The sequence below is a fragment of the Schistocerca cancellata genome, chromosome 3 (assembly GCF_023864275.1).
Source record: "Schistocerca cancellata isolate TAMUIC-IGC-003103 chromosome 3, iqSchCanc2.1, whole genome shotgun sequence".
Taxonomy (NCBI): Eukaryota; Metazoa; Arthropoda; class Insecta; order Orthoptera; family Acrididae; genus Schistocerca; species Schistocerca cancellata.
The window spans coordinates 393,282,312-393,294,427 of NC_064628.1; the positions used below are offsets into that span (position 1 = coordinate 393,282,312).

The window sequence follows — 12,116 nt, forward strand, 5'->3', positions numbered from 1 at the left end:
TGAAGCTTTGTAAAACAGGTAGTTTGCATCTCATCTCTACTAAAAACTATGCTCAACCTGCAAGACAATATCACAGGTGCCATGAACTCAATAAAATAAGAGATGATTCTTAACATGGGGGATGATACCCACTTTGATGTTTGCCATGCAGCAGGAGAGAGACAAATTGAACATTTGTAACCTTTGTTTGTAAACTTTAAAGTATCACATTTCCATCTCTATACAGATTTCTCATAACCAATTTATATTTTATGAAATAAAAAGTAATGAAATTGGGTACGTATTTTTTTCAATAACGTTGTATGTTGTCATTTCTGCATGAAGGTACTATTCACCAACAACAACAATAATGATATTAAGGACTAGTCTTGTTGGGACTTCCATCTTTAGTGTTATTTTCTGATATAAAATGAATGTTAAAATGTCCAGACAGAAATTCACTTCATCATTGTTAGAGAATTTTATTAAGACTCTTCTAATTCATGAACATTGACTATTAGTACCTTGAACGCTTTTGTAATCACCAAAGTTCAAGTTTCTAGTTCCACTATGACTACACGGTATTTAAATAGATGTTCTGATGCAATATTCTTTCACAAAAAGGTCAAATAACATAGACCTGTGGTAAATTTAACATTCTAGTCCTTTGTATAACTTAGTGCTACAGTAAAAAGAAAATCTTTGTTCATCAATCCAGATTGTGTAGTTTACAGGTGAAGTTATGATAGGAATACATCACCAACAGATGTTTTGTATCATGCCAATGTTTCTTGAATAGACTGCAACAGCATTCTCTGAGCTAAAAGACCTTATATATGTTACAGTTAAAATAATTGTGCTGCTGGTTTATTAATAAAATAATACATTTGATAAACATTGTTTTTTCCACTTTCAGCTGTAAAAATTATTTAATTTTTTGTTCACTGTGATTGCAATTTTGAGTTGCTTCTCATCTTCCGGTAGAAATCTCAAATGCAGGTATGCACACAGGCATTAATACAGCCACTAATCCAAACACCAAGCACGTATGAATGGTGTGCAAGTCACGGAGTAAACAAATAAATAAAAAACCAGATAAAAACTATGACAGCAACATATTTCCTCACATTTGTTAAGGTCCTGTGCTTGACAGCCAGATAACAAATGTGATGGGCAGACATATGAAGGATATGAACACATCCCACGTCAAACTACTTAATACATTTAGGTTTCATAGATTTTATTTCCATCCATGCCATAAATCTGTCATTAACATAAAAAGCAAGTCTACTGTAAATGTTAGAAACTATATGGATTGCATGACTTCTGAACATCCTTCCCACCTTCCCACTGCCAGCGACTCTTCTACAATGACCATGAAAGGCAATGACTATGTTGGGGATAGCTAAATTGCATCTCTGATTTTTATCTGTAACTCTGCATTTGAAACTAACAGCGTTATATAACTTCCATGCTTGGTATGTTCTGTGAAATAAAGTCGATGTTCACTGATGTTAAATCACTTTGTAATTGTTCCCAACCATTTTCCAGTGCCAAAACCCACGGAAAACCAATACTGATGGGACCTCTTGGAATCTCTGAGACAACAACAATAATTCAACAGGACTTATACATTGATTCAGTATGACTAAAAGGCAGAATTTCTTCCTGCAAAACATACAGCACACACACTCAATCACTTACATTTGTAACGTATCAGCTTTTCACACAAATAACTATAGGAATAATATTTGTATAGAGGGTAAAGGAATAATTGTTAAATAATGTAATAAGTGCATAGCTCACCTTTAGCACAGAAGTTTAACATGAGGACCTGTCAAGTGTTGCCACCTGTTAGTGACAATTACAGTGTTAGTGTACGATTACAGCTGAACAGGAGCAAAGACGTAGAAACAAACAAGCATCTCTCTAAGCTGAAACATACACGAGGACTGCAATGTTCTAATTCTACAAGCTTCATTAAGAAAATAAATTTGTTTGACAATTTCAGACCCAAACATGAAATAGAATACATTAGCAGTCGATTGCACGAAACTATGGCTACTTGAACCTTGGATGATGCTATCCAAGACTTCCACAATGATATGGAATATGAAGGCAACAGTTCAGCATGTGAAGACTATACACACTCTGTGAAGCGGGCATCCCTGAAGACAAAATACAATATTGAGGGAAGATTTTCAGATGCCATGGCTGACATGATACCTTCTGCATTTTCTACAAAGTGATGCAGTTACATTGTCTGATTGCCACCAATCAAGCTAGAGCCATTTTCTAGTGTCATGAAGCACTGAGCTCATTTCATTTCTAGGAACAGTTTGAATGCTCTATTGTGCAAATTCAAAATTGCCAGTAGTCCACAAACATGTATTTCATTGAGGGTATCTGGAGACAGAACCCAAGAAGGTACTGCTACAACTGCAGCTGCTTATAAACAAAACAAGAAAATTTCTTATGCCTTCTATAGGGGTAGAAACAGAATTATCTAAGAGCATTTTGATTACCTGGAAGATGCCACACTTATAACACCTGATTGCCTGAATGCCTTAACTTGATATTTATTGAATATAATAAGTGCATTCACGCTTTGCAGGCACTGGTGGAGGATGCAGAGGCTAATGCTCGAGTCTTAGCTCTACTTCTTGAGGAATTTCATGCTTCCTATTCTATTGAGAATAAGCAAAGATTAGTCAGTATACCAAGAAAATCATCAGCTGGAAAATTTTTCTTCACTTTGAGGAGGTGTATGGAGAAGAATGACATCTTTTATGACACATATGATACACAGATGTAGAATTCCATCCAAAATGTGCTTGTCGGATTGGCTCTGCTCCAAAATTCAGCCAACACTTTTTACTTGCCTCACCAAATAGAGATGAGAAAGAGACATGGAAGCACCAAGTGGCATGGTAATTTGACAAATCTTTGCACAAAAAGAACAGATATCATCCATGCCTCTATACAGTTTGTTTTCCAGACAGAAAACAGACATCTGACAACATTTTTCCGGTACAGAAATTATCATGATGGTTCAAATGAAGCAATCAGCATGTGAAGAAGAACTACTTCATGGTTCCCTTTAGCTGTATTGTGGAAACTGCTAGTCATGCACCACTTGCAGTTTCCCACTGCATCTCCATTATTAGGCTCTAGCACTCACATGGACGACTTTGCAGCAGACACTGAACCAAAAGGGAATGGTAAACGTTTAGTAAGAACTGACCTCACTCACGAGTCATATACAGTTGCATACATCTAAATGGGCAACGGACTCTCAGAAATTGGTTGGAATAAGGAAACCAGAAGGATAAGAGACCATGAGAACTCTACATGTGTTTGGTGTGTAGCGGCACTACTGTCTGGGATAGGAAAAGGCAGTTTTGGTGCAATATTTCTGAGTGCACAGGTTACAGCCAGGTGCGGGCCTGTTTACAGTGAGTTACACTCACCAGCATTTGTGAAGTACAATAAAGGCCACCGGGGTGTAGAACCGCCGGAAAAAGTACATGCAGCAGTTTGCATGGTGCAGGTCACAGGCAGAAGGGGCCCACAGGCCAACCTAAGTGTTATGAGTACGTGACATGAAGTGGAGTGTTTAGCAAAACAGAGGCGCACAGCTGCATATAAATAGGTGCCGGTTCACTAACAAAGCATTCAAGTGTGACAGCTCTCCTGGACGTTGGAGCATGTCACACCTCCGGCTATGCGCACCAGCAGATGGGGCGCCAGCATTACAGTCCACGGAGGGAGGCTGGTTCGACCCTCTGAGGCCAACGCAGGTCATTCAAGTGTGGCAGCTCTCCTGGACAGTGGGGCGTGGCACACCACCGGCTACACACAGCAGCAGATGGGGCACCAGCATTACAGTCCACAGCGGATCGCTGGTTCGACCCTCTGAGGGCGACGCGGGGTCCGTAGCCAGCCAGAAGCGGGCCACTCCACAGCTCACTACCGCAGGAAGTCATCTTGGCTCCCAACACGCACCAAAGACATCCAGGGCGAGGGCCGCAGATTGCTGCTGGATCGCGGGCACTTGTTGTCACCGTGACCCAAGTCATGGCGGCGGTGACACACGGCGCGGGCCACCTTGCAGATGTCATTGGACGGCACTGAGGTAGCGCAGGACAAGGGCTGCTGAGTAGGCTGCCGGCGTAGCCCTGACATCGTCATATCAACAGAGCTCTTAATGGGTTGCTAAAGTGGCGTCCTCAGCATTGCGAGACCTGGTGACGCAGACCGAGGGTAACGTGGCACTGTAGTTGGAAACAATAAATCACTTGGAACGCTCGGAGTAGTCTTAATACGGTGCCTTCTATCTCTTCCCGCTACATCTGCTACTGTTGGTACAATCAGTGCCAGAAGTTGCCACTACAGGTGGAATACAGCAGATGATACATTCTGTGAGGATCAGCATGAAATCATTGATAAAATATGACAGACAGTGCCAGCCAAAAACAGCTTTTTAGAAGAAAGACTAGTTTTTATACGTCCTGGGCTTGGTAACCCCAGTATCCATAAAGGAGAAAACTTTATTCAAGATACTTGACTGGATGGGATGAACTTCTGCCTTGGATCTTGCAACTCAATGTTATACTTTCATTTCAGCCAAACCAAGCCTATTGTACAATTGTATACCAAGATAGATCAAAAACACTGAAGTGGGAAGCATTTGCATAGCTAGCACTTGGTTCAAGAATCATAAAAGAAGGTTGTATACATGGAAGAAGCCTAGAGATACTAAAAGGTATCAGATAGATTATATAACGGTAAGACAGAGCTTTAGGAACCAGGTTTTAAATTGTAAGACATTTCCAGGGACAGATGTGCACTTTGACCACAATGTATTGGTTATGAACTGTAGATTAAAACTGAAGAAACTGCAAAAAGGTGGGAAATTGAGGAGATGGGACCTTGATAAACTGAAAGAACCAGAGGTTGTAGAGAGATTCAGGGAGAGCATTAGGGAACGATTGACAAAAACAGGGGAAAGAAATACAGTAGAAGAAAAATGGGTAGCTCTGAGAGATGAAATAGTGAAGGCAGCAGAGGATCAAGTAGGTAAAAAGAAAAAGGGCTAGTAGAAATCACTGGGTAACAGAAGAAATTGAATTTAATTGATGAAAGGAGAAAATATAAAAATGCAATAAATGAAGCAGGCAAAAAGGAATACAAACGTCTCAAAAATGAGATTGACAGGAAGTGCAAAATGGCTAAGCAGGGATGGCTAGAGGACAAATGTAAGGATGTAGAGGCTTATCTCACTAGGGGTAAGAGAGATACTGCCTACAAGAAAATTAAAGAGACCTTTGGAGAACAGAGAACCACTTGTATGAATATCAAAAGCTTAGATGGAAACCCAGTTCTAAGCAAAGAATGGAAAGCACAAAGGTGGAAGGAGTATATAGACGGTCTATACAAGGGCGACGTACTTGAGGACAATATTATGGAAATGGAAGAGGATGTAGATGAAGATGAAATGGGGGATATGATACTGCGTGAAGAGTTTGACAGAGCACTGAAAGATCTGTGTCGAAACAAGGCCCCAGGAGTAGACAACATTCCATTAGAACTACTGACAGCCTTGGGAGAGCCAGTCCTGACAAAACTCTACCATCTGGAGAGCAAGATGAATGAGACAGGCAAAATACCCTCAGACTTCAAGAAGAATATAATAATTTCAATCCTGAAGAAATCAGGTATTGACAGATGTGAAAATTACCGAACTATCAGTTTAATAAGTCACAACTGCAAAATACTAACGCAAATTCTTTACAGACGAATGGAAAAACTAGTAGAAGCCGACCTCGGAGAAGATCAGTTTGGATTCCGCAGAAATAGCGGAACACGTGAGGCAAAACAGACCTTACGACTTATCTTAGAAGCTAGATTAAGGAAAGGCAAACCTACGTTTCTAGCATTTGTAGACTTAGAGAAAGCTTTTGCAATGTTGACTGGAATACTCTCTTTCAAATTCTGAAGGTGGCAGGGGTAAAATACAGGGAGCAAAAGGCTATTTACAATTTGTACAGAAACCAGATGGCAGTTATAAGAGAGGAGGGAAATCAAAGGGAAGCAGTGGTTGGAAAGGGAGTGAGACAGGGTTGTAGCCTCTCCCCGATGTTATTCAATCTGTATACTGAGCAAGCAGAAACGGCAACAAAAGAAAAATTTGGAGTAGGTATTAAAATCCACGGAGAAGAAATAAAAACTTTGAGGTTCGCCGATGACAATGTAATTCTGTCAGTGACAGCAAAGGACGTGGAAGAGCAGTTGAACAGAATGGATAGTGTCTTGAAAGGTGGATATAAGATGAGCATCAACAAAAGCAAAACAAGGATAATGGAATGTAGTCAAATTAAGTCGGTTGATGCTGAGGGAATTAGATTAGGAAATGAGACACTTAAAGTAGTAAAGGAGTTTTGCTATTTGGGGAGCAAAATATCTTATGATGGTCGAAGTAGAGAGGATATAAAATGTAGACTGGCAATGGCAAGGAAAGCTTTTCTGAAGAAGAGAAATTTGTTAACACTGAGTATAGATTTAAGTGTCAGGAAGTCGTTTCTGAAAGTATTTGTATGGAGTGTAGCCATGTATCGAAAAGAAACGTGAACGATAAATAGTTTAGACAAGAAGAGAATAGAAGCTTTCGAAATGTGGTGCTACAGAAGGATGCTGAAGATTAGATGGGTAGATAACATAAATAATGAGGAAGTATTGAATAGGATTGGGGAGAAGAGAAGTTTGTGGCACAACTTGACTAGAAGAAGGGATCGGTTGGTAGGACATGTTCTGAGGCATCAAGGGATCACCAATTTAGTACTGGAGGGCAGCGTGGAGGGTAAAAATCGTAGAGGGAGACCAAGAGACGAATACACTATGCAGATGCAGAGGGATGTATGTTGCGGTAGGTACTGGGAGATGATGAAGCTTGCACAGGATAGAGTAGCATGGAGAGCTGCATCAAACCAGTCTCAGGATTGAAGACCACAACAACAGATCAAAAACACTGAAGAGGGAAGCATTTGCACCCAAGTATTCTGTTATACTGCAGGCGAGAATATGTTACAGTTTCGGATTTCAAGTGCACTGTAAATAGTCTGTAGCACCCATGAGGTGCTGATTCAGTCTTTCCTTCTCATCCTATCTGGTAAGTCTCCCCTGACCTGGGATTCTGGGTGAGCTTTCTAAGCTGTACCCTTTTCCCAAAACCTTTCCAATCCTTTCCCTTCACCCCTCTTCCTACCTCTCATCTCTTCCACCACTGGCTCCGAAAGCTTGTAAAAGTTAAATCCTTTTGTTGGTGTGTTATTCTGCCACTACTTGGTAAGTAGATTTTTTTATCTTTTCATTTATAATATTATCAATAACTGATTATTTTCATTGTTTCTTTGACAGATAGAGCGAAAGATTTAGTTCCTACAGGAATCTGCTGTGAGTCACTGCCCACATTCTCCAACTGAAAAGGAAATTTATTGACAGGACGAATTTGCACAGTGAATTCACGCCAAAAGAAATGGAAGCAACTAGACATCACTGGCCCAAGACTGTACAAGAGCAACGTTTTCTTAATGAAATCAAGGCACTCAAGAGAAACTTGCCACTACCGTACCCAAAGGACAGAAAATACAGAGACCACTCTTTTTTGGATGAGAACCTTTTGAATCCAGATTGTCATCTGCATTATATCAAATTAGCTATTAAAGAATGACATCCACTTATCCTGGTCAGAAAGCACTACTTCATGAGGCTTCTAGTCGTACATACTATTTGAATTGTCTTGAGGTTAGCTTCGTTCCTTCTCCTGGGTGCTACACACCCATCGTGTTGTAAAGAAGCTTATTTATCGCTTCCTCCACTGGTGTCACTGTTCAAGAAATAGAAGCCCCGCTGCCAGCTGACAGGGTAACACCACACAGACCTTTTAAAAGTCAACAGCATTGATTTTGCAGGGCTGTTGTACATCAAAGCAGGCAGTACCACAACTAAATGCAACATTGTACTGTTCACCTAAGCTGTGACTACAGCCATTCACCTAGAGCTATAGTGCGCGTCATTTATGATGGCGGCCGAGTTTAGGTTCGTTCTGCGCATCTGACGTTACTAAACACAGTCAGCCAATGAACAGAGAACGATGTTGCCAGAGCTTGACTGCAGTGCAGAGCACGGGCAAGTGTCTTCAGTTTTAGAAATGTTCAGTCATAAATAAAGTAATAGAACAAAAGCAATGTCTTGATAGCAGACTTTCTTTTATAGAAAGTTTGGAAAAAGCATTCTTTATACCAATTGCTTCATATTCTATTAATTAATTAAATCAAACAAGCAATAAGCCTCCTAATTCATGTGAGAGCAAGGAAAGGTGTTTGAATCAATCTCACAAACCGCTTTTTTGCAATAAAGAACAGCAGTAATTGTTTATTTCCTATTGTACTTTGACAAAGCGTGAGTAATTCATAGTCATACCAACAGTGTTGGTCAGTATTTTGCGTGATATTTTAGAGTCCTCAAGGAGTTTTATTGACTGACGAGCTGCGTTAGCGTAATGGTTAGGGTGTTGGGCTGCTAAGCGAAAGGTTATCAGTTCAAACCTTGTGCGGTGCTTAATATTTTCTTTGTTTAAAAACAATATTGAAGTGTCTTACTTCGTGAATTTTATTCGTTTGAATGTAATTTTTTGAAATTTATAGTGCTTTGTCTCTTCATTAACCCTTTCGCTGATACAGAGACGAGCTCCCCACATTCCGCGCTGTGCGCAATTTTGTCATCACTGCACTGCTCACCTGAGCAGACACATGGTGTTCCGACTGCTTTGACAACTTATCATTTGATTTAACAAAAACTATTTGGCCCAAAAATTTGATTTTTACACATCTTCTTGACTGATACCTTCCCCCCATAAATGATTTAATTTTGTTTCGATGTTCAAAGCAGTTATTGTGCAGCATTAAATGTAGTAAACCATTGCACGAAATTCTGAAGAGTTTGCAGAGGTAAAAGTCCATAGCGTATACTTTCCATATGGTCGATTTTAATTTCCACAATGTTGAGAATGAAATTCGGACAAGATACCTAAATTTCATATAAAATTTACTGTATAACAATGTTGTTGTTGTTGTTGTGGTCTTCAGTCCTGAGACTGGTTTGATGCAGCTCTCCATGCTACTCTATCCCGTGCAAGCTTCTTCATCTCCCAGTACCTACTGCAACCTACATCTTTCTGAATCTGCTTAGTGTATTCATCCCTTGGTCTCCCTCTACGATTTTTACCCTCCACGCTGCCCTCCAGTTCTAAATTGGTGATCCCTTGATGCCTCAGAACATGTCCTACCAACCGATCCCTTCTTCTAGTCAAGTTGTGCCACAAACTTCTCTTCTCCCCAATCCTATTCAATACTTCTTCATTAGTTATGTGATCTACCCATCTAATCTTCAGCATTCTTCTGTAGCACCACATTTCGAAAGCTTCTATTCTCTTCTTGTCCAAACTATTTATCGTCCACGTTTCATTTCAATACATGGCTACACTCCATACAAATACTTTCTGAAACGACTTCTTGACACTTAAATCTATACTCAATGTTAACAAATTTCTCTTCTTCAGAAACGCTGTCCTTGCCATTGCCAGTCTACATTTTATATCCTCTCTACTTCGACCATCATCAGTTATTTTGCTCCCCAAATAGCAAAACTCCTTTACTACTTTAAGTGTCTCATTTCCTAATCTAATTCCCTCAGCATCACCTGACTTAATTTGACTACATTCCATTATCCTTGTTTTGCTTTTGTTGATGTTCATCTTATATCCTCCTTTCAAGACACTATCCATTCCGTTCAACAGCTCCTCCAAGACCTATAAACTTGTAACTACTGTGGTAGGCGTGGGCTTCGTATCTACCTCGGCCACAATAATGCATTCACTATGCTGTTTGTAGTAGCTTACCCACATTCTTATTTTCCTATTCATTATTAAACCTACTCCTGCATTACCCCTATTTGATTTTGTGTTTATAGCCCTGTAGTCACCTGATCAGAAGTCTTGTTCCTCCTGCCACCGAACTTCACTAATTCCCACTATATCTAACTTTAACCTATCCATTTCCCTTTTTAAATTTTCTAACCTACCTGCCCAATTAAGGGATCTGACATTCCACACTCCGATCGGTAGAACGCCTGTTTTTTTTTTCCTCCTAATATGACATCCTCTTGAGTAGTCCCCGCCCGGAGATCCAAATGGGGGACTATTTTACCTCCGGAATGTTTTACCCAAGAGGACACCATCATCATTTAACCATACAGTAAAGCTGCATGCCCCCGGGAAAAATTACGGCTGTAGTTTCCCCTTGCTTTCAGCCGTTCGCAGTACCAGCACAGCAACGCCGTTCTGGTTGTGTTACAAGGCCAGATCAGTCAATCATCCAGACTGTTGCCCCTGCAACTACTGAAAAGGCTGCTGCCCCTCTTCAGGAACCACACGTTTGTCTGGCCTCTCAACAGATACCCCTCCGTTGTGGTTGCACCTACGGTACGGCTATCTGTATCGCTGAGGCACGCAAGCCTCCCCACCAACAGCAAGGTCCATGGTTCATGGGGGGCGGGGGGTGTATAACAATATCCCATTTAATTTAAGTATTAGATAGATGTTGTATGTAATATTGAGAAATATTTCATCTTTCGTGACTGTAATAAAAGTTTATTTACACCGGGCACATTTGGCTTTACTTTAAAGCCAAAGGGTTAATGGGTTAAAGGGTTAATGCGGCTGTGGTGGCTTTACTTCATGAACTGCGTGCTCCCCCCTCCAAATGTAAGTCTGCGAACTATACTATACTATGGCACTGCTTCTCTTGGCTCGTGCGTCATGTGCAAATGGCAATGCAGCAATCTCCCACGTCTGGGTGGGCATGCGCGAGCTGCCAAGATAAAAGAATTGAACTATACTCCACAATGCAACAACGGATGGATTTTTATTGACACTACAGAGAGTTATTTCCAGATGCAGTACTCCACTCACCAAACAATGAAAATGATCAGACGTTCCATGCATATAACAGAGAGCCAACAGAATCTGGGCCTCTGCAGGTGGTTTTCCAACACATCCTGGAGAACTACATTATTTGCAAGTTAGAAAAATGTAGTTTTTTCCCCAATGCCACATGTTTTGGGACATGTGTTTAGCAAAGACAGCCTCACCTATGGATGAGCATGTCAAAGCCATCCATCGCCAACCTGCCAGCACCCAAGGACCTGACTGGACTCTTGGCCTTTTTGGCAAAGACTTTTTGTAATGCTAAGTTAATCCCCCCACACATAGCTGTCACCCTCATAACTGGCTTCACCAAAAAGGCATCAAATATGTGTGGTCTGTGGGCTTTCAGAGGGCTTTTTTATCCCTCAAGCAGTGTTTGTGCTCTGTCCCTATGGGCTTCTTTTACACCGTGTAAGGCATTAACCTTGGCCACAAATGCCTCCCACTATAGCATTGGTACTTTCCTGTCGCACTGTAACTAAGGTGCCATCAAGCATCCCATCGTTTGCACATTAAAATCAGTTTCAGCACTGCAAAATAACCATTTGCAGGTGGAAAATGGAGAAAAGTCCTACTCATCACTGACCACACGCCACTGATTTCTCAGTCCTTGTTCTAAGCTACCAGATAGGACTGGACTGTCCACTGATTGCAGAGATGGGCACTTTTTCCCAATAATTATTGCTGTGACATTCATTGCCAGTCCACTGCCTAACACGCTAATGCAAATGCACCATTGTGGTCGCTGCCGGGACACGACCCAGAGTTTGAACGACAGTTGGCTCTCTTTCCCGCATCGGTCGATACCTTGCAGCAGATGTTGCTGAATTTTTCTTTGATAGCACAGGAGATAAAGGCCACCGACCTGTTTTTCTGGAAAGTCATCCAAGCAGTCCAGATGGGATGGCCCGGGTGTGCTCCTTTGGAAGTGGATTCAGTATGGTGTATGTTTTCCGTATTGCATGATCAGCTCAACCATGTCCAAGGGTCCATTTGCTTGCCACGCATGAGTGAAGCTCTCAAGTCATCAACCTTCCATTGCTGCGTCTTCGTATATTCCAGCTCCAGCAAGCATTGCACTGGGATACAAGAT

The 12,116-nt window shown here is 41.1% G+C and overlaps 1 protein-coding gene across 1 annotated transcript in view; it reads right to left on the reverse strand.

Annotated features, from left to right (window-relative positions):
- LOC126175120 (huntingtin) overlaps window positions 1–12,116 on the reverse strand; it is a 539,564-nt gene that overhangs the window by 184,425 nt on the left and 343,023 nt on the right. The window lies entirely within an intron of this gene.